The 24,607-nt window shown below is 39.0% G+C and overlaps 1 protein-coding gene across 1 annotated transcript in view; it reads right to left on the bottom strand.

The window, feature by feature from the left end:
- Positions 1–24,607, bottom strand: part of LOC146768063 (uncharacterized) — a 518,279-nt gene that overhangs the window by 43,621 nt on the left and 450,051 nt on the right. Inside the window, exon 6 of the transcript XR_014954527.1 lies at positions 1–24,607. This exon is cut by the window's left edge and continues 43,621 nt beyond it; it is cut by the window's right edge and continues 1,246 nt beyond it. The gene's annotated coding sequence lies outside the window, so the exon portion shown is untranslated.

Below are 24,607 nucleotides of genomic sequence, written 5' to 3'. Positions count from 1 at the left end.
AGAGCAGGGTCTTGCCTCGTCTTAAGAGTTAAATAATCATTACATTTCCCTACAGGCTACCTTTCCAAGGAAAACACACTCTCTGTGCACTGCAGCCTTTGACAATAGGATTAAGTATTACTGGCAGACAATACCACTTAAAATGTTAGCTGCATCAACCTCTATGATGACTGAAAGAGCTATTAGTCTGCAGTGCCTCTTTTAACAGGAGGCCAAAAAAAAAAATCCTTTATGACCCTTGATAGAGGAAAAAAATACCTAGAAGGCAATATACCTCATATAGACAGAAAATGTACATGAAAAATGGTTACAACAAGATTATTTACATTCTTTAGTCATTAGGGATAAAGTGGATGCTTACTGACCCGTCTTTCTAAACAACAAATTGAAAATCCTCTGCGATAAAATCACTCTGCATTGTGATTTCCAGTTCTGTCAGATACTTCAGAAAAATGGCGTTCACTTAGCATATCTATCTACTCAGTAACTGATTTGTGGTCTTTGCAATTTAGATACTCAGCCTCTCTTTCAACTCCACACATCTATTACATTTGCTACAAATTGTATTTAGTGAGCATGTTCTCCTGCAGAGCGGAACTGCAGCCTGGAGGGCCGGGAAGTCCAGGCAGATTTTGTTTCTCCTCCACCCAAATGGTTCAAATGGTTCAAGGCTGGCTTAGTTGAACGTGGGGCTGCTCAGCCTGGGGGATGTTGCTGTGGCAGAGGCTCTGAAGAGGCTGTGAAATGTACAGTATATACACATTTCAGGTTTACAGACTGCTCTTCTGCCATAGCCCTTCTGGAAAGGAGGGTACATTTTTTGGAGATGGTGAAAAAGAATATAAAATGCCTCCATTTTGATAGAGAAGGATAAGAACTGTAAAGATTTGGGTGCTTGCACAGAAAGAACCTAGGAACTAAACTAACACTAGACTGAGCCTATCTTACATTGTTTATCCTGGATGCTACAGAAGACACATCCTCTGTAATGTGCCATTTTCCTGTAGCTAAAATAATCTTGCCTTGCCTTCTCCCTTTACCAACACAAGCATGATGCTTGTTTCTCAGAGTAAACACCTTAGACAGACAAAGCAGTAAATCAAATCTGTACAGTTCTTCTGACTGATGCTTATGTTATTATGTCATCCTACCCAGAAACAACATAATTGTAGATAATGTGAAGCAGATCAACTTCTGTAATCTTCTATAAGGAAAAAAAAACCAAAAAACAAATGAGAAAGAAAAGGAAGAGGGCACTGTCTTCTGAATCTATCATGAAGAATTTAGCCATCTGTAACACAGAAGAACAAAATCAGTCTATATGCTGCCAATGTTTATGCAGAGGTCACTTAGGATATGTGATGGTTTAAGCACATGTGCTACCTGCTATCAGCTGATCAATCTGTGGGAATGAATACTGTGAAAAATCTCAGTGCAGAGGCAGGGGGAAGGAGAGGGCCATTAGTGCAAGGTGCAATGAGCAGGACAGAGCTGCTGATGACAACACTCAGGGGATGCAGCATGAAGATCTCTGGACTGAGCAAAGTGTCGTGGTCAGAGAAGGATAATAAAAAGACTGGAACACACACCATCTGGTATAACAGAAGGGAGGATGGGGAACATCAACAGGGAGTTATATTTGCTAGGGAAAGCCAGACGGGGAAAGCATTGATTAAGATTATTTTGTCGATTAGGTGGTACACTTTGATTGATGTGCTGGGGAAAGAGGAGCATTTACTCTGTGAAGGTTGTGCCACCCAGGCAGCTGAAGTGGGATTGGACCCAGGATGTGGGAGGCTTTAGTGAACCCTGGAGAAGGGTGACATGGAAACAGGGCTCACTTGTGGATTTGGAAGGTTGCACATTCCAGTGTGAAAAAAAAGATGTGAGGATTTTTGAGAGTGATGTGATTCACCTTATCCTAAAGTAGGTAAGTGGCACGTAGAGGGAGAACAAGGCACTGGAAAAAAAGAGCTGCAACAAGAGCAAATAATTTGGAAAATAACTGTTTTAAGAAAACATGTATATATATATATATATCACCATTTCTACATATTCATACCCATCCAGGGAAAAACCAACAAGCCATGTAAAGCTTTTAAGCTACCTTGAAACCAAATTATACAATTTTGTTTGCTCAGAAAGCTGGGCCGTTCCTGGGACAGAAAGATTAGGCTCAGATTAGAGTCACTCCCAGTTTCTGAAGTCCTCAATGACAAAGCACACCAGGGGCAGTGCAAAGGGGAAGCAATAATACAGATTATCAGATAAATTTAGTACCCACCTCACTGAAAGGTGGCACTCTGCGCGGATAGGAAGCCAAGAAACAAGGCAAGGATTTAAGGGAGAGGCTTGCACAGCACAGTATTATTGGTATCAATCAGTGGGTAGGATGGGAACATCATGACATCAGCAGCAAAGCACAGCCAGTGAATCTGCAGAGGGAAAGAGCAGTAGGTGAGCAGCACCAGAAAAGAACAGACAGGTTGCCTGCCATAAGTCCTGAAAATGTTTCTGTGACACTGGCTCTAGAAGGATGAACAGTACAGCAGGTTTTGCAAAATCCCTGTGGCACAGCACTGCTCATTTCCCCCACACTGAAAGCACAGGGAAAACCCTGAAATGTCTGAATGCTGGGAAGCCCTGGAGAAAAAACAAATAATTCTTTAACTGTTGTTTAGGTATAAAGGAAAAAAATAAAAAGACCATAACACTTTTCATGCTAAGCTCAGAGGGTTTTCTTCCCCCTCAGGACATAGGAAGTATTTTATACTACACCAGAAACACCATTTAAGGAAAATCCTGTTTTCCTGTAGGTGCAGTGTCACAAAGTGAAAAATGGCAAATTCCCACAGATTTATCCACAAGTAAACACACACACATTCTTTCACAGCTCACAAATCTCATCAGCAAGTGTTGACCAACCTCCTGTTACTCCAGATAAGCTGCATACAGGTTAAGGTAGACACAGGTAGGTTAAACAGAGTGCAAGAGGGAGGAAGATCCAGTAACACAGAAGCATGGACAGGTATAAATTCACTTCCTGTTCCCTTTGAACTATCTGAATGGGAACAGCCCTAAATATTACAAGTATTACATTTCACTATTCAATAAAGTTGTGCTGAATAGAATTATCACCTTGAAATTACAGGGTAAAACTCCCTATACAAAAACAGATTAAAGACAAATTAGACTGTGGGCCAGGTCACTATGATTGTTAATTAGTGATAATGGAAATACAATTAGCATAATGAGTTCCAATTACTGTATATGGAGAAATATGAGCATACTGCTTTCATAAATCTTGGTTCCAGGAAAAATAAAATGCATCTGGTTTAACAAAGCATGCCCTTCTTCTTTGCAAAAAGCTTCCTGGTAAATATCTTTTTATGAAGCTAAACCTTTCTTTTGATGGGTTGTGATTTGGAAAAAAAAAAAAAAAAGACAGCAACAGAATGGATTTACCCTGTCTGATAGCTGAACAGTTTTGTATTAGCTTGGCTTCTGTTTTAAGCTTCCTAGAAAATCTTACCATCTGTTTCTTCAGTCCTGGGCTAAACAAAAAAAAAAAGACAAAAATCATAGACCATTACATCAAATGCACTTATTGTCTTTGAAATATCTAGAGTTTTCCCCCCTTCCCCTTTTCTCCTTCTGATAAGCTGTGAAATTGGAAAGCCAATTATATTCTGATATTTACACAATTAGGAATGGCTTTTCAAAACCTCATTGAAAAACCAGTTGATGAAAGACAACAGCTTTACAAAAAACAACCACAGCATGTCCAATGGTTACTGCATGAAGAATTGTTTTATTTATTTCCATAGCAGTTTGACACCTTTGCAAGGGTAGGCAAAATCGGGCTGGATTTAGTGTATCACTCACTGGTAAGTTAAAAAAGTGGGGATTTAAATTATGAATTTACAGATGCTGTGGACTGAAGTGCTAATGGAAATAAAGGCTTAATGAAGCCCTACAGACATGCAAGCTTGACTCCATGCCTCTATTTAACAAGCTGGTGTTAACTATACTGTTGGATAGCCAATTATGAAGCTACTCACTGTTTCCATGTGTTAAAGTGGATTCTGGGCAAGAATTCAAGAACAGGAAAAATTCCAGCTGCATACAAGGATTAGATGTTAGCAATATTACATCTTGTCTCTTTGAAAAGTTTCTCCAGCCTTCTTATTATAGGGAAATCAGGCAAAAAGCTGTGGAAGACCCAAAAGCCATGGACAGACAAAGCTGATGGGGCATGAGTTGTCCAGATAGTCACTCTGAACCTCTGAGATATTGGGGAGCATTCATCAAGAAAACTACAAAAACATGTAAATGGGAAAGGATAGTGGAAGGAGAAAGGATTAATGACAGCATCCCTGATATCTGCTAAGGTTCAGGCAGATCAGACTGCTTGCATTTCCATCATGTCAACAATGTGATAATTACCTGGAAGTGTGGATGAACTCTATTCTCTCACATCAGCCCTGACACTCTGCAGCTACAGGAGAGAGCCAACCCAAAACATGCTCACATTGACAATCTCATGTGAAAGCATGCCAGTATCCTGTAACTTGTGTTTTCTCTGTCCCCCAATACTCAGTGAGCCATGTGTTTTGGCACAACACACAAGGCAGAAGAGACAGTAGGTAAGAACCTGCTCTGGACACCTGCAGAAAATGCCTCAGCTCTGCAGAGCATGAAGCCTTATCCTGGTGATGAGAGCACTACCTGACAAGAACCCATTTGCTTCACAGAGTGAGTGTGCTCTGCACAGATAGCTCTAGGTAAGATTTGATTTTTTTTTATTTTAGCCCTCTAAAAATAAACAGCCAACGTCAGGATGCTATGCACCCTGAGCTTCCCAAGGATACTGATGGCTCATATGAATGTAGTCACCATAGCATTTCAGTGCCTCCAGGATGCCAGCTAAAAGACCTAGGAAAGTATAGGGAGCAAGTGAGTTAGAAGAACAGGCTTACAGCTTAGGGAAGTGGCCTGTGGAGGAAATAATGAGTGAGCAGCTCACTAAAGATCGTATCTTGACACATATGCACAAGAAGGCTGAATTCAATGCATGCAGGCAATCATGAACCTCACATTACCTCACTTTGCAACCTTAGCAAAGGCCTTTAAGGGTTGTTGCGTGCTTGGTTATTTTCATCTGTGAAATGAAGATATCAAACAAGATCATTCTGATAGGCTCTATATCTAGGTACAATAAAAGGCATTCTCAGCGATAACAAAGCTCACGAGACAAGTGGATGAGTCAGACCAAGGGAGAAAGAAGGAGGGAGACAGAGTTGCAAGGCACAAAAAATACTTTTCCTATGGGCATACAAAGGTCCCAGCACGCTACCTGACCACAGGCTTTTCTCACTGACATGCGATACCACTAAGTCAATGAAAAGGCTTTATCAGGACCATATAAATGCAACCTCGCTGATTAGATAGGACATTATTCTGCACCTTTTCCTGATAATGATAACCCCTTGGTGGAAGGGGAAGGTTCAGAGGGACATCTGACCCTGTGCCAACTGGAGCTGGCAGGCAGACACCAGCAGAGCCCGCTCACGCCCGTGTAAACCAAGTGCATCTCCACGTTGTTTTGAATTTACAGCATCATCCCTCAGAGTGCAGGCAAGTGTTTCCACAAAAGAATGATCTCAATCAGAAAACCGGTCCTGTGGCAAGGGATACATATGGCCATCACTCCCAAGAACAGCTGTCAAGCACTAGCCCTGCCCACTTCCCACTGGGTAACGTCCGTGGTTGCTCAGTCAAGCGAATGATCTTATAAGCCCACACAGGTCCAATCTGAACTGAAAATTATTAGCAAAAACTTGTTTTCCTTAAGACTTCGCAGTCTAACAGGGACAAATTATACACTTGGACGACAAGTGAGTCTAAACAGCTTTTGTTACAGTCCTTTTGAGTATAAAATCTCTCTACATGGAAATAAAAAAGCTCATTGGAAAGATGAGTAGTAGACCCCCACTCTCTCTATCCAAAGCATGCTGTTCAATTTAGCCTGTGCTTCACTGAATAAATAGCACTCCCAGCCATGATGTTCCCCCTCCAATATGCTTAAGTATTGATAGATTGCATCGCTCTATACTAAGTCTGTCTGGAGCTTGTGACATTTGCCCATTGAATTGGGAAATGAACTTGGAATATTTGACCCATGCAGATGAGATTACACCTTGTACAGCCTGAATGGACAAGATCCTTTGTTGTACCCAAAAAACCTGACAGATAAGTCTAACCTTTTCATCCAGCTCTTCTGGGTATTTAGCTATGAGGAAAGTGACACTCCTTGATGATTATACTGAATCTCAAATCTCTTCTGCATATACATGTATAACCATGTACTCTGTGGGAATCTGTGACACAGGCAAGTTGGCAACTGAAGGACCTTCTCCCAGACTGCTTTCTGATTTATGTACACCTGTCACAGAGTGACTGATACAAGTGAAATAAATCTGTTGAGGACTTAAAAGACATGAAACTTGACAGACATTCAAAGTAAGTCAGATACAGCTATTTCATGTTTTATCTTTTCCTGTGCTATGTCTCTAAAATGAGATTAGCTGACATGGTCAAGGGGCAGAGTGAGGGATAAGTGGGCACTGGATTTGGAACAATCTCCAAGGAGGTGTCCCCTACCCCCCACCTCTGATTCTCTTCTCCAGCAATGCATTTTTCACTGTGATCACTATGCTTTGATCTTGGCTGACATTTTAAACTTGGTAACATTCTCCAAGACAATCTCAAGGCTTTAAAATTACATTACTCAATACAAGACATACCTCTTAGCAATTGTCCTGCTTTGAGCTTTTGAGATATATTTTTGTATTTCAACAGAGCAATTGTGATGTTGTTTATCAAGCCTAAATGTACGCCTAGACATTGATGACCAGGCTCATCTTACATGGATGCTGAATTTAGGGGGTTTGCTGGAAAAATTTCAAAAATATACTCACAAAATATTTATGGGGTCTCCTACACTGATGTGAACTATTCAGTCAGTATCAGGGAGACACCTGTAGAAAATTTCTTCACGACTTTCACAATTTTCCAGCAACCCTCTTTTTTTTCTCTCTCCCAATTATACATGCATCATAGTCCCAAACCAATCCTATCCCAAGAAAAAATAAGAAAAAACATGTTCTATGTACTAAAAGACAACTTTTTCTATCTTCCATTGAGAATTTGTGGTACCTAGGTTTTTTTCTATTGAAGATTAGAATTAAGGGCTCTGAATTAGAAATCCCTCTTGCACGCTGAAGTATTCTGCAAGAAAAATTAAATCTCCTTGCTCTTTGAGCTGGCAATACTGAACCCTCCCAGGCTGTGCCATGCATGAGGGTTTGGAGAGGTGAAAGAGGCAGCCAGAAGAGCAGTGTGACAACAGGCTACAGCTGCACACTACAGCTAGTGAGTGTCAACACCTCTGTCACATCATTAACTTGGCCATAGCAATCATCAACAATATCTTTAATTTGTAATAATCCATCTGGGCTATAAGTGATCCATAATGTGGTTGAATTAGCACCACATTGAGCAACCAACTTCCTGGGTTTTGTATGTTATATTTCAATATTAATGCTGTCCTCTGACTTCAGATTCTGTAGATTCTTCTGGAGGTTCTATATCCATCAGACCTTGTTGGTACCAGGAATGGTCAAAATGCTGCCATTTAGCAACATTCCCAATCAGTCTGTTGGCATATAAAACATCACAACTGAAGTCCAAGTGGAATTACACACCCTGTAGCTACACAGGAAAGAATGTCAAAAGAAACGTTATTATAGTTTTTTTTTTTTTTACTAATTTCATTTACTTTGTACTTGTTCCCTATGAATCAGAAATCCACTGAGGGAAAGAATATTTCCCAAAATAAGCCAGGGAGTATAATGAATTCATCTTCCTATTCTTTTAAATATGATTTCAGGTAAAAACCTCAGACTCATCACACAGATTTGTTGAGTGTTTTTTTTTTTTTTTTTTTTTGAGGCCAGCGTAGTGAAATACTGGTGCAGCATTGCTGTGTATGTCTCTGTGTACACTTGATTCATCCTGCCATGAAGTTTCCTTGTAAAATGTCTGCCAATAAAAAGAACACTAAAGTAAATAATCTTGAGAGTTAGTGGCCTTGAGTGTAGCCCCACAAAAATGAGCACAGGTATGAAAAGGAAGTTGGCATGAACAAATTCACAAATGTGAAGCAATCTCCTAATGAAGTCTCAACTGCAAGGCCAAGATGCCCTTTCTCCCATTTCTTAATCCTTCTTTCAAACTATATTCTCCCTTTTCCTTTCTGAGAATGGGGAAGACATTGAAGGAAAAAACATCTGCAGCAGCAAGAGTAACAACCTATCTATATTCTACCCAGAGCCAGCTTCCCTTGCAGTGAGGGCATCTCTGCTTTTTGTAAAAAAGTGTAATTCTCTTTTCCAGGCATCAGAATTTTATCCCATAACTCCTGGATTTGGCTTCAGATTTCTTTTTTCTTTTTTTTCAATAATAGGGCATATTTTTTATATCACATGTATTGTTTATGTCTGTGGAACAGTCTCTTTATATTTTGTTTCTCTGATGCTGTGGATGTACATCAAACAACATAATGAAAGAAGCCATCCATGAGGTGCACTGCACCATAGATAGATCATGTAAATATTTTTAACGATCTACCAAGCAAATACCCAATTTAAGATAAATATAATTATCTTTAAATCCTATGTATTGTAAATGTTTGCTTTTAATCTTTTATGTAACCTTATTAAAAATTTCAAGATGGATACATTCTCCCACCGAATCTGACAAACATCTGGTTTACAATAGAGTCATGTGATGAAATTCCATCCAGAATCACATTTGCTCTTCAGTATATTTTCTCCTACTATCATTCATAACACAGAACTTCTGTGTTTTGTCTGTGATATAAGACAGTACAAGGATGTGTTTTGATTAGGAATAATGCACAGTCGTTTCCCTTGTAGAATTTAAATCTGCCATCTATGCGTAGGTATAGTCAAATATATTGATAGCCTCCCTTGTGGGTTCTGCTGACACTTGGGTTTAATTGTAGTGAACTTTGAATTCCTATCTTAAGGTCAGTTATTAACTATTGATGGATTCTCCTTTTCTCCATTTAATGCTAAAGTATTCATACTAACCAAGATAGATGGGAACGCTGAAGAAATTTTTCAACGCCATGGCTGAGCAAGGTACCTTTACACTCTTCCTCTGTGGCAAACAGAGAGCCCTTTTCTAAAAGTGGTGATCACTCATGCTCGGCTTAAAAAGAAAAACACAGCACAACAGTGCTCTGCTGACCCCTCGCCACTTTTTTGCTCTGCCAGTACTATCTTCCTAGAAATAAAAGGTCCTGTATGCTGCTGTTAGGAGAAAAGAAAATAAAATTTCCTCAGGCACAACCTTGGATGCCAACCTTGAAACCAAATGGGGTCAGAATGCAGAGGAGCAACTGCAGCACCACGCACCGCCCAGCCAGGCTGACAAACAACTCTGCTCCTCTGGGCTTCCCAGGAGGGAAAAGAGTGCCCCTCAGAGATTTATAAACACATACATAATAAATGGGAGGCTGAAGTTTAAACTGTTATGAAGCATTCTCTACTCCGCTTCCGAAGTCCTCTGTGATTTAAAGAGCTGACATTTACTGTGTGCAGGCCTATTATTCAGAATGACTGTTTGTGTATAGACAATATTTTAAACTGGCTTGCTATAGATGAAAAATTCTTATTAAGTCAGAAAAAACAGTTTAAGTAGGTAACACTCTCCCAGTTTAGACTGCTATAAGTCTTGCAGGGAAGGCATGGGGGCAGGTGAGCCTGTCAACAGCATCTGCCACGTTGGTGTGGGGAGATGCAGGTCCCAGCCCCACGGGTGCTCTGCCAACACATGTATGGCACTGGCCTCCTGTCAAGCAAATGACACAAAGTGTTTTGGTGCTGCTGTCACACATTTAAACCTCCCTCCATCACACAAGCTTTGACAAGGGCTGGAGCTGTGGAAGGTCTGCCTCCCCTGGAGCCAGTGACACAGCTCACACTGACGTCCTCCGCCGTCCTTAGAAGAGTTCAGACTGCCAACGCTTGGCACCAGCCAGGCAAGCAAAGTCCTGAGACACCACCCTGGCCACACCCTTTTCTCTCACCATGTTGGAAGGTTTTCCACACTCAGCCTTCTCCAACCTGTTTCCTTATGCCACAGTCCAGATGGCAGTCAAGCAGGATAAATTTCTGAGGTATCCTCCCTGCACCGAGCCTAATGCTGCCAGGAGCAGAAATCTCTCAGGAACCTCAGGGCATTCCTGCAGCAAAACAAAATGATCAACCAGAACTAAAGCTACACATAGGAGTTTGATTCTCCTTTATAATAATTCAAAATACTCCTAGAAGACTTGATTCCTTGTCTTTGTACAAAATACCAGTGGAACTCAATGCACTCTTCAAAGCACATTCATGAAGTTGAAGTTTTCTTCAGTCAGCTCACCACTTGCACACCACCCAAACCTAAAAGCAGAATATACTATTTTTATAAATATTTGGCAGGTGTATTTAGAGCAGAGAAATTAACTCATAACTGAGGAACAACAAAAACAGTGAGATCTCTCTATATCATGACTAACAAGGCTATCTGTGTCTATCCAGCAGGCAGATTACTCACCCCATTATACATTATTTTATTGTCTTTATATTTAATAATAATGCAGAGTTTAAAGAATATTTAGTATGTAACATATAGGTCTGGCTAAATACAACTGGACTTGGATTTTTCAGGTGGAATATATTGATCTGATACAGAAAATCACCCAACTCGAAGTTTGTATATATACACTTCAATCTTGATGATTTCCATGAGCTATAAGAGTTGATTTTGGCCCCCAAACTTTACATTCAGACTTCTACAACAAGATTTATAGAGACAGAAGTGTTACCATTATCCACTGACACCAATTGAGGTATCACTCATCTGAAAAATCACACACGAGGGTACAAAATGGACACAGTGAACATGGACTCAAGCAGTGGAAGTAGAAAAATTCATCTCTGGACCAGCATTTGGCAGCAAGGGTGGTATGAGGGACTTGCGTGCTTCACAAACAACACCTCCATCACCTCTGCTGTTTGACCATCAATCCTTGCATGCTTTGAACCAACCTATCCACCATTCCCTTGGCCAAATCCTTGGCAAGGATTGGGAATTTTCATGGATCAAGAACCATTCCCAACAGAAAATGGGTGCAACCATCTGTGCAACCATCTTTTTGTTAAAAGTGTATAATAATATGCAAGTGAGTAGCATTGTGCCCAAGAGCCTGACTGACACAGAATGGTCCCTGACATGTTTAATTTCCTAATATAAAGATATACATAGATGTTGGTATGTCTTGGACAGAGTAGAAAATCTTTAGGAAAAGCAACATCATAACAAATTGCAGCTCGTTTCATCATATTTTCTTTAATTTCTTTTACTGCAGAACAAAAAGCCAAATTAAAACCCTAAGCTACCATTTTATAAAGCCATCACAGAAAAATTATTACCAATTAAAGCTGGGAAAAAATGACAGCCAAACTCCAACTCTTAATATCTGTGAAAAGGTTGAAATTACTAATCAGCAGCAGCTGATCAAGAAGCAATTTAATCATAGCCAAGACCTTCAAAAAAATCAGTATATGCAAAAAAGTAAAGAAAAGCAGATAAATGTTACAAAATTTATCCTTTTATAGAAGAATTTCCAATTAGAAATGGAAATAATATTTGCTTTCTCCCCTTTATAAATGATATTTTGATACGTACCACTTTTAAATACTGCGCATGATATTAGTACTTCAAAACAGATTTAGTAGGTTTTAGTAGTTTGTACTAAGTAGATAATTTATGAGATCTTTTGGCTTCTTTAGTTTTATTAAAAGTGTGGAATATAATACTATTTGTGCATCAAGAAACAGTGGATTATCCAAGTGTTGGCAGCAATTCCTATAAAGTACATAGCTCTCAATCATCTGTTTCAGGCATTTTTCCTACTTGCAAAATGTGACTTTTTTTTTCCTTAGTTGAGGCAGTTTTATTTAAAGCATAGTACTACACATGTACTTTGGACTTTCTTACTGATCTCTGTGAAGGCATTTTTTTTTTAAAAGGTAGAAGACTGCACATAAAGAGCTGTCCTTCAAGCAAAGATCTTCTAAAAACACATTTAAAAAATTCCAAACTAATATTCACTTATCTTTTTCCATAGGCTAAAGGAGGCATATAAAAGTCCAATGAAACGAATGGAAAGAGTGCTTGTCAGTCCAAAGAAACCAGGATCAGACCTCAGCCTTTTTTGCAGCAATGAAGTGAATAGCAAAGCTTCTAATGACTTCATCAGGACTTGGATTTAGTCCTGACAGGAAACACAGCCATAAAATCATAAATTCAGTAAGATGAAATTCCAAGTGAGTATATTTGGTCAAAGTAGGTGAGGACTTAAAATGCACAGAGAGAAAAAAGTACAAACCCAAGTGTCTACAGCTGCTAAAAAATGAGCTGGTGTCATGCTGGTAACCCTTTAAAATAATGGTCTAATCATTATTAATTCCTTCGATATTTAATGTAATAACATTAATCATGATGAACTCATTTGGTATTAATGTGAATGTCAGACGTACCTCTCCACATACACGCACATCATTTTGGGATTAGCTCTTTGCTATATAATTCTTTTTGTATCCCTCAAAAAGTGCTGAAGATAGTTGTTTTGTGACTTTGACACAACTGAGCACAAGCCCTGCTTATACACAACAATTTCCACTCAGGTTTGAGAGCATCTCTGAGTTCCTGGTAAGCAGTGCCAGCACTTAGATGTGGGAGACAGATTATAAAAGAGAAGATATTCATATGGTTTAGAAGAAACCTCAGGCTGTTGCTCTTATTTGCCACACGCTACAAGTACTGATGGCTGTTCTGAGCTGGACCTGCTCTAGATTTGAGCTGACATTTTAATAATGAAGATGAATGTTAATGAGGATCTGGGCCACCCAAAAGATTTCTTGGTCAAGAGAGACCACAGCCGCTGAAGCTTGGTGGTTTGTAATAATCAGATAGAGAACATCTGAGGGCATCACCCAGATGATGCTTCCAGAGAAAGTGCTTTCTAGGCTGCCTACTGGCAATGCTGCAGAGCTACAAAACCCATTAGATTCCCAGTTACTTTTCTGGCAGACATAAAGAAAAACAGCAATTTCAAATAGCTATGGAAGAGATGGCTATCCTATGGAAGCTAACTGTGATGAATTAGATTGCACCCAAAATTCCCAGAACTAAGAAAATGTCATCAAATCTTCATTATTTATAATAAATATGCATTTTTAATTGTATTGAAATTCCTTTATGTGTTTTATGCCAGTGCAACTGATACAAATGCCTCGGTACAGCCTTCCCAACCACTCATAAGAAATTCGTCCATTTACTGTCTTTCACTTGTTTCTGAATAGCTTGGCACACTATTAGTTAAAATTCTTTTTTTTTTTAGAGTACAATATCCATTTAGCTTCTATCCTCTGAACTTTTATTCATTCATTATTAACACTGAAAGCCAAAGTGCACGAGGGAAGTTCAGTTCTATCGGCATTTCAGATGAAAGTGATGTCTCGGTGTATTAGCAGAACACCACACTATCTTACAGAAAATGCTGCCCAGTCCTCCAACAAAGCAGCCGTGTCCCAGTGCCTAATAGGATCACTTACTTCAAATGTGACACCACCTTCTTTGAAATATTTGTTTAGATTTCAAAAACATATGAAGGTTCTCAAACTCGAACAAAACCTCCAGCCTCCAGCCCAGGCTCTGATTCTAAAGAGCTTTCCATTCAATAAATCAGAGCCTGAATCCAGGATTTTTTTTTTTTTTTCCTTGTGGCTTGGCTTTTTTTTTTATTTTTGGGATAAAAATAAATGTCATCTGGTTTTGACTGCAGATAATGGATCATATTAAGAATTTTAAAAGCACTATTCTCTTTTTTGAGACCTAATTTCAGACCTATTAACACTTTAATATGAAACAGAAGCCCATCATTTCATTAGAAAAAGAATAAGGCCTCTCTTGCACCATATGTTTCTTCCTTTATAAAAAATCCTTTTGAAATCCTAGATTGGGCACCATCAGAGCAAAATGTAGATCTGGCACAAAGACAACATATAGGTGAGCAGATCTTGCATCATGAAGATTAAGTATTTCAAGTGAAATTACAGGTTTCTGGCAAACTGTCATTCTCATTTCTTACAATAATAAATGATCCAATTTATAAAAATGAATAATTGCAACACGAAAAAAAAAAAAATCCTGGTGGGAGCAACAAAAACACGTGAAATGCCGGCATGTCACCTCCACAAACTTACCTATGATTACCTGAAGGACAAACAGCTGCTTCTTACAAGTGCTTTTTGGTACTGTAACATTTACATTTAGATATTTATTAAACAAGGGAAAGAAAATTATAGCTGTTCCTTTTCACTATTTCGATTTTTTTCCATGTCTTTAAGACACAGAGAACATGAATGCAAGAGCTGGTGTGATAGCAGAGAACCTTATTGCACATAATTAACAGACACATAATGTCTGGTTACTAGTAATTTCCTTCTAGCTGAGTAAGGAAATAATTTAATCATGTTGATCAAATGAATCCCATGAGCCCAGTGCAACATTATGCTTTTTTTCCCCCTCTCTAAATCTGCATTAACTGATAAGAGTCTACTTGGTAAAATCATGGAACCCAACCTTGTTTAGGTATCCTTAATTTTACTGAAAATATTGTCATGATTTTAGTACTTTTGTTAATCAAGCATTTCAGTAAAACATTTTCTAATTCCTGGTGCTGACCTCAAAGGAAAAACAGTAGGAAGAATGAAGAAAGAAATAACTTAGAGTGTTCTTTTTTTGGAATGGAAGCAAATTATTTTTTAAAATCGCATGTCCTATGTTGCTCTGTAATAGCAGAAGAAAGGTATTTCTATAAAGACATGTAAAAAACCCAACAAGTAAGTCCCTTAAATACTTAGGTGTTAAGCAGCTAAATGTAAATTACTATTACTCACCTCCTCTTACTCCCAAAATATCGCCAGGTGTAACTCAGAAATAAGCCAGTAGAATTTTCTTTTCCCCCTGTAAACTATCATTTTATGTGGTAATACATCATTTGCCTTGCCATTCCAGGGTTTCATAGTAAAATCTTTTGTGGGATTCTGCTATTGTTCTCTTTGAACTACTTAGAAAAAGCACTGAACTACCTTCTGTGCTATCTCAGGTAGTTTTCTGTAATGTGGTGATATAATTTAACACTTACCATAATACATTTTATCCATGTATTGTTTGCTAAATAATTCCTGCAATAACACTTTTATTCTTTCCATAATTCTTTAGGGTAATGCTGGAGGAATAATATTTTTACTGCAGTGATTGATGTCGGATTCTCCAGCATGAATAGACCCCACGAACACGGGTTATTGATAAGCATAAAAAAAAAAAAAAAAAGCTGTATGAAAAGAACATCAGGGATCAAAGGGTTAATACCATTTTATGAGGTTGTAAAAATCTACCTCAAGAATCTTGTGTTAGCAATATTCTTTGTGTAAGATGTATGTTATTAAAACAAGTAGCAGCATCTGAATTAAAGTGACAGTATGATGGATGAGTAGTGAAGTGGGATCGGAGTCGTTTGCAGCATTTTGGGCTGGATGTGGGAATTCTGCCTCGGAGGTAAGGACGCTTGGCAGACGCATCGATTCCAGCCTGACGCACGTTCATAAATATGCCCCCAGAGAGGTGTGGCCTAGCAGAATTTATAAAATTATCTTCATGAATTATTTAACGTTTATTTATGGATGCTATATTTAAACAGCATTTGCAAAGGCAAAAGGACCACAGCATTCATAGTGGGCTTTAGATAATGCAAATGTTGCACAAGACAGAGATGGTTTGCAGACTTCACTGAGAGGGTGAGTCTAGCAGAACTAGGTAAGTGATATGTCAGTGCTGTGGCTTTATGCACCCCAGAGAGACTGACAGTTCTGGGAAATACCTGACGAGCTGGCAGTTCTGACCTCTGCAAAAGAGCTCTCTTCAGAAAGAAATACCAAAGTGCTGATGGAGGCTTCTGTGAGCTCTGAGAGCCTGCTCACAGCCCAGGCAGTGAATAACCTGCCTTTGATTCTTGTAGGGCCTTCTTGTAGGGCCCCACTCATCCTGCTATCAGACCACTTGATATTATCTCCACAACACTGGTGCTTGTAGTCCTAAAATGCCAAAAGTTAGAAAAACCCCAACCTCTCCCATGGTGCATGTGTGTATCTCACAAACATTTATTACACGATCGAGTTCTCTCTCTCAATTAACGCCACGGATTTTTCTCTGCTCAGCACCTTTGGAAAGCACAAGATGAATCCATACTGCACGTAGTGAAATAAAGCTATAACAAAAACTAAAGATAGAATGCCATGAAATAAAACAGAATCTCAAGGTAAAGCAGTATATCTCACCCTGGAAGGGAATACTCTTGAAGGAAGGGAAGTCCTTCATTTATACACTTTACCTTCTATTTACACTTGATCATATTCTTCCATTGTGTCATTTCTTGGTCTTCAAAATACATGATTTTACATTTAATTTTCACTATAGAACATGTGAAAAACACTGGCTTGTGGAAACACTCTATTTTGGTTTGTTTTCTTTTTTTTTTTCTAGTTTTAGAGTAGTTAGTTTTCAATGTTAGATTCCTGCAAAGAGCAAGGAGAGACACCCACAGCACCCCTGAAAATGCTTTGGGGATGAACACAGCTATAAATGGTCCCTCTAAGAGGGTGGATAATGGGGTTATTTCTTTGGAAAACTTTCTTCACTAGTATTTTCCTGAAAAAAAGGGCTCTAAGAATACAGTTTTTCATTATTTAACTTAAAATTTAAGGCCTTATGACAGTTGTCCTGTCAATGGAATGGCTCTGTAGAAGTATCATCTTTACACACATTTAGCAAAACTTCTTGAAGCCTGCAATTCCTGTACCTCCTGAGTCCATAAAGTCCATACTGACAGAATATGCTCCCCATCATATAACAATCTTATTTTCTATAGTTTTGTCCCACTGTTTTTAATTCTGTGTCAAGGGGGCACAAAGGAAAAATTATTCCCTTTCTCTGTGCAGCCACCCTTTAGAGATTTGGTGCTCCCTTAACCTTTTTTACTCTACACATCCCTGGTTCAGTCTGTCCTCAAAATGCCACATTTGGCAAAACTCCAAGAAATCTTTTCTCCCTTTGCAACCTCTCCCACTAGTGCTCATTTTTATCCTTATCACACCCAAATGTGAGCACACCACCACAGAAATCTCACCAGTGCTTCACAAGGGAGATGATGACTGCCCTTCCTCATCTCCACATGCACACCATCTTCCCTGCCTTGGACATAGTTGCTTTTTCCCCAGAAGCACCTTTGTGCTCTCCTGCGGACCTACTAAAGTTCTATTTGGTCCCCTCTCACAAAACAGGTGTTTCCTGGGTTGTCTTTGTCAGAGTATTCCTTTCCACACATGCTCAGAGCTTGGCATTTTGTCTCAAAAAATGCACTCTCCTGCTCCAGGCTGTTTCTCCTGTTTACCAAGACAATTTTGAAATTTAGTCCTATTTGTCAACTTTCTCAGACTCCCTCAGCCTGATGTAACCTGTAAATTTAATAATTTCAGTGTCCACATACTCCCAGGTTCACAATGGCACTGGTAGCTTGTGTGAGTGGCAATTTTTCTGACTCACTTTGCACCCACATGAAAGTGGTTTCCCTTAAACTAGATTACCTATGGGAATAGTTCCCAATAATGCTGTTTTAGATCTGTGTCTTAAATTTCAGGATAAAGGTTGAACAAAAATTCAAGTGGTTGAGCTAATAGGCTTCTTACCTTACTTTGGGAGTTTATTTATCAAATGCACACAACTTTCCCACCAGAGAGCTTGGAAGCTACAGATTTTCATTCTGTCCATTAAGGTTTTATTTTAATACTCTATAATTTTACAGATGCCAAAGGTGGTGTTAAAACAAATAAAAAACCCTCAAGTCATAGAGCAAACACTGTTCTGCATTTAACTTTCATATGTCAACACAAAGGACTCATTAACCATAATCATGCTACTTGTAAGAGGGTGCACTATCAAATGGCAGGGCTGGCAGCAGGCATGAACTTAAAATTTGAGGCTGGACTTTAGGTTTTCAAATTTGGGTTAAAGTGTATTAATTTATGATTTAATTATTTGAAATATGACAAAATGCTGGCTCTGTTCTATATATCAATTTCTTTAATTAAGTGCAATACTCTCTGATGATTCTGTTCTAGCAGACAGCTCCAAATCTCAACTTTCACAAAGTTTAGGGATGTCTCAATGTGGCCAACCCAAGCTTGGAACGCTATCCAGAAGTTATTAGAGGCAATCAATTTTGATTTTCCAGCATATTTTTCCTCTGCTGCATCCCCTTTTCATCTGGAAGCAACTCCTGTCTCTTTTCTAATTGATGAGGTGAAGTGGTATGAGTGAGCTTATGATTTCTGCTCTTTGCTTGAGTGGCAGGGAAGTAAATGGAAAAATTGCCTCAAAAGTTTAAATGAAGGATTTGGCTTTCGCAATAGTGGAATTACTAGAGATCAGTGGATTTTTCTTAACTGTTGCATGCCAAAGAAATAAACCATGAATGATTAGGGTAGTAGGATTTTTGTTATCAGATAAATCATCACTTACTTAGGTTCTCTGACTTCCCTTCCTTTCCAGGGTCTGGAGTTTTCTTTCCATTTTTAGTTTACTGACAACAAGAAATATCTCTGAACTGGAAAACCCTGACCTAACTTGAAAGGAGCATTTCAAATACTTCTCTCTCTCTTTAAAACCTCAGACTTTCTGCAATGTTTGGAGCACTTCCTTCAGTTTTCAAGCACTTAACCCATTAAGTCTGGGTTCTTTCATAGCCTAGGAATGTTTCTCAAGGAATTCAGAGAAATGATCTTACTTTTTAAACACTGCATGCTTTAAAAGTAAGTATTAAAATATGACACTTTGATTTTTAATTCTTTTTACAAGTTTTTACTGTTCAATCAATACTAGTACTTTTAAAGGAAGGCAGGTAGTTTCCAGCAAAATGAACTCAGTAGAATTGGAGCAGGAATCTGCTCAGTTCCATTACTGCAAGGAAAAAAGCAAAGGAAATCTTTCTACATCTGATGATGGGTGGATTTCTGTCAATTTATTCTGTTAAGTACTAGGATCTCAAGAATACCAAAATATTAATAATTGATATAACTCTTGACATCCCAACCCAAAGGATATTGAAGTGCTTGGTACACTATCAGAAAAACCTGTATTTCAAATTAATCTCTTGCTCCTATACAGACACCAGAGTTAAATCACTTTACATACCTCTGGTGCAGCTTTGCCCCTACATAACTTTTGCACTTTCCTGATATTTCCTTTTCTGGACTTTTGCAAGTAAAGACACCGAGCCAAATTGTTTCCTTATTGGAAACACAGGGAAAATTAAACATGTCTTGCAAAGCAAAATGGGCTTCACCTTTAGGACACCCTGATTCAATCCTCAAATTCAGCACTAATAACACAAGAACTTCTTGTTGACTATACTGAAGACTGTAGGCACATATATGCACTGAAATATCCTTGGTCTTTTTTCAAATGAAATTTGTAATAAAATGTTTGGTTCCAGCTTCATTTGTATCACAGGGGGGCTCAATAAACACAAAAGAAATTGAGTCACAAAGAAACTGGGTTGCAAAATAAATGCATTTGAGGCTCTGAAGCCTCTGTGGGGAAACAGGAAGATGAGGAAAAGCCATTCTCTCCTGTAATTTCAGCTTCCCCCCACAGCCCCCAAGGGCTAGGCCACTTCATGTTGCAGCTAAGGGCTATTGGGAGCTAAACCATGCATTAGAGCTACAAAACAAAGCTCATTATAAATGACACAGGAATACTATAGGTAATGGAAACATTCTGGTTGAATTCCAGTGTTTTTGAACCAGGTGTTATGAAAGAAATCCCAGCCTCAGTGCAGTCAGCAGCAAAGCACCTTTCAACATTATAAAACCAAGAACTCACCCAATACATGTTATTTTCCTTTTTCCTGTCTTTCTGCCTTCTTAATTTATCACTTTATGTATTCTGTTGGATTTATTGTCTTCTGACCCTTCGCTTTACTTGGTGTCACAGTTTCTCCTAAACAGAATCCAAGCTCAATAATGGTCAAGACTGAGGTGAACTTTTGAACCCACAAGGGTTGAACAAGTTCAAAATTAAATAAGAACAAGAGAACAGTTCAGTTCAAGTTATTATCTTCCTACATTCACCACTTGTGATTTTATTCTCTAGGAAATTACACATGCAGATTTAACCATGTGCAAAAACATTTACCAGGATGGGATTGGAGCCATAATCTGTAAACATATATGTAATTGCCATTGACATCAAGTTTGCACTGAAAGGCCTTTCAACAAGTTTGATGAAAAAAAAAACCACACCAAACTTCACTATTTGGGCTTTTGGCAACAAAACCCAGGCTGCTACTGTAGAGCCACAAAATACTTCCTGTAGTAAAACAAGTACAGTTCCAGCAGAAAGAGAGGTGAATCTGACACTATGGCATGTTTTTGGATTTCATCACTGTTCATGAACATTTTGGATATCATTAAAAGTAAATTATGCTTCTAGTCTTCTTGCTGCAGAGAATAGAAAGTGAACAGAGTGCCAATGGTTTCTGAAAGCACTCAATTCTCAAGCCAGGCTCCTGGTTTGTCGCAGCTGGCTGCCTCCTCTCCCAGAGGTTTGGTCTGAGACAGGTCCCTGGTGCTCTAGCAGAGAAAAGACCAATGTGGGGGACTCAGAAAAGATCTGCTAAGAGGTAGAATGGAGAATTAATAATGGAGGTTTTATTTTGTCTTGTCTGTCCTGACCATTTCAGCACTGCACACCGTGCCATGTATTTGGGGACAGAAAGCTGTCCAATATTTACAACTGACAAATTCTATTCTAAATCAAGTATATACTAAGGAAAACTGTCTTTAACTTTCTTCCTCTCTGTCACCACGAACATTCAGGTGAGGTTATGCTTCTCCTGCATGCACAGAGAGAGGCAAGCCCACCATCCCCTCTTCTTCCTCCAGTCCCACAGCCCAGGCACACTGGAATGGTGCAGGCAGGCTCTGTAAGGGCTACAGACACCACAAAACAGCCCAGCAGAGAAACCCAATTCCTTGCAACACAACCAAGAGACATCCCAAAACACATCCCCCCAAAACCTCAACAGACAAATCACATTGGCTGTGATGGCAAGAAGAGTTTCCCAAGGATGTGTGAGATGGAACAGGCAAGTCATGCTAGTGAAGGAGGCTTTGTAAAACCCCCTGTGCAAAGAATTAGGTCTCTCTTGGTAAATTATTGCTCCTGAGAGCAACCTTGGGTTGAATAACCCCCATGCAAGCGTAACCTTGCTGACAGCAATCTGGAGGAGAATGCCAGTTATGGAGATGAAGCAAGGAAGATTCATAAAGGAAAGAAGTTCAGTGTTTGCAAAATCTTTCCCTGCTCCAAGGATAAAAATGTTGCCCAAAGAGCCTGGTGACCAGGAGGAGCCCAAACTTCTGATGAACAAATTCTACTGAGGATTATAGGTGCCCCACTGGTAAATAATGCTGATTCAAATCCAGTTAAAATTAAATCACTCCCCCTGCTTGTGAGTTTTCTAACTTGCACTGCACATGGGAGCCAAGTTCTACTGATGGCCTGAGAAAGGTGAGACTTTCCCTTTTTGGAGTTTTCATCCTGAAAAATCTGATAACATTTTGCATTAGGGATCTCAGAAATACCCTTCTATTATCCACCAACACCTCAAATCTTTGTCACTCTTGATTTACCATTTCTCTGATGCCTCTGAAATTTACAGTGGTGACCCACTTCTCTGGAATCCTCATGATGAACATCAACTTTTCAACTCACCTTATGAGCTTAATATTCCTCCAAAATTTTTTCCCTCACTCCATCAGTGAAAATGTACAGTATGTGAATACTACTTATGCTTAGAAACATAAAAAAAGAATTTAAGTCATCCTCCCAGACTGGACACACAGGTATTATGGATAAGGCTGATAGGATGTGTTCACCAAAGATAAAATACCAGGACAGGTGTTGAGGCAAACAGGGACACTGAAACTGTACATCTGAAGCTTCCCTTGTCCTTTCCCAGAGTGCAAACTCTGCTGTCATCCATAAATCAAACAGTTTATGAGGCTGCAATATTTACACTCTAATTAAAAAATCATAAAGCCAGACCCCTTCGGTTTGTAAAAAGAAGAACTCAGGATCTGCTATTGAAACATGGTGTTAATCAGTAACTCCTAATGATCTGCTCCACAGCCTTAGAGGTTACATGCTTATTCAGTAACACATAGCAAACAAGATAATGAGGGAAAGTGGAAGAAGTGAAGGGAGTATGTTATAGCAAACACAGGGTTTTGCTACCACCAGGACCTATTCCTAACCCCTCCAATTCTCATGTCACGGTTTAATTTCTGATTTTCGAAAGGCAACAGTTTTATGAAGTAAAGCTTTGATAACATGTTACATATGGAGTGATCTTAAGATGTTTTCTGTGTGTGTAACCTCTGAAGAAGCCAAACATAGCTCTGGAGAAATACCTGATTTTACCTTTATATGGTCAAAACACTGATTCCCTCCACAATTATGAAAAATGAGTCTTAAGAGTCAGTGTTTCCATTTGAGTTTCTCTGAATTCATTAGGGAAGGAGCTGATTTTCTGAATCTGCCATTTGCTGTTTATGCAGTCAGAAAAGAGCTCACTAGCAAAGGCTTGAGAAACCCAAACGTTGTGCAACGTTGGAACTAAAAATTACAAAACAATGTCAGCTGTAATTAGTGCTCCTAATTCTACACTTAAAATAGCATTTGTCATTCAGAGTTTCTCATGAAAAAAAAAAAAAATCAGGGCTTGGCACTCCCCCTTCAAGCTAAACAAGTTCCTGCCACATACAAAGAAAGTTGTGCATTGAGTCCCACAAAGCTTCACTCTTTTCCAAAACCAGCCACCAAGAGATACCAGCTGGGAGAGCCAGCCTGTGGTCACAGATGCTTTTGGGACACTCTTTTTTGATTTTTTCATGCCAAAAAAATCCACACCAAGCCTTTACCTAAACTTCCCATCTCATATCCATGGTTTTGTAGCTCTCACTGGTTAAGGGTGAAAAAGACAGAAGGCAGAGATTTTTCTCCCTAGTACACGCTGGGGTAAAGAAGAAAGCAACATCTGCAATCTATCGGTCACACCAAGATTTTAATTATTTTTTTTTCATTCTTTTCCCTTTTTTTCCCCGTTTAAGTTGAACATGGGTACAAAAAATGCAGGTGAAAAATTACAGACTTTATTTTTTAAATCCCTCCTTCTTATTCTTCTCCTCTAGTCTTGACCGTCTACAAAGAATCAAGGAATAGTTGTTCTAGGTGAATATGAGTTGGCTTATTTCTGTCACCAGTTATATGATGCTATCCAGAATGTATAATTAAAAAGACTTCAACTAAATTACAGTTTCAACTCAGGTATTCCCAGCTAATATATTTTTGTCAATATTTCAGACCGATAAGAATTAATGAGAGTCAGAAGTACATATTTATGTGACCACAGACACTTAAAACCAGTAATGATTTATCCTGGTTAATAGTGCAAATTAACAAAAAAGCATGAAAAAAACAGAACCATTTAAGACTTTTTTTTCCCCTTTTCATGCAGCTTTTGTGAAGGAACATATATTTCCTGCTGCAGCAAGAAATGTAACAGCATGTCAGAGGCAGGCCTAACTCCAACAGATTGGTCTCTAAAACTGGAGAATAAAAGTATTTAAACAAGAAACCTTAGAGCTACAGTGGGTGTGACTACAGTAATGCCAACCAAGAAAAAAAATGCAATGCAAAAGGAGAAGAGAGGGGAGAAAGTAACCACAGTGATATCAGGTGTGCATTTATTTTATGAGTCCTTTATGGGCCAAGGAAAGGGCCCAATTTTCTATCCTGGCTACAAAAAGTTGCACTGCTCACCTGTCCCTGTGTGGAGGGAAAGATTGTGGGGTAAGGGAGGCAGCTCAGCATCTCCCCACTATCTCTGCCAGGGTTGCAGCCATCCTGGCACAAGAACACCCCAAAAAAATGTCAAAGGCAAGCTTGGTGTTTCTCAAGCACAGAAATATCACTTGAGAAGCAAGCAAAAGCTGCATAAGCAAATCTATCCCTCTTTCAAATAATGTCCCCTCCAAAAACATCTCTCACCCCCAAAAGAAATAAAAAAGGGGGGGAGGAAATAGGGGTGTGGGAGCACAAGATACTCAGCCACAGTAAAAGGGTTAAACTCACTTTTTGAGACAACAATATGCCAACAAACAGATGACACTTCCTAGACATGCATCATTATGCCTTACAGATTTTCTTCCACTTGTGCACTTCCCAATCACTATCCTTTCTGGATTTTACAAAGTAAGCATGAAAGCTATTGTTCCAAGCCATT

The sequence above is a fragment of the Lonchura striata genome, chromosome 3, assembly GCF_050655825.1.
Source record: "Lonchura striata isolate lonStrDom1 chromosome 3, ASM5065582v1, whole genome shotgun sequence".
NCBI classification, from domain to species: Eukaryota; Metazoa; Chordata; class Aves; order Passeriformes; family Estrildidae; genus Lonchura; species Lonchura striata.
Note: the sequence above shows the minus strand (reverse complement) of the source record. Positions and strands in the feature narration are given on the sequence as shown.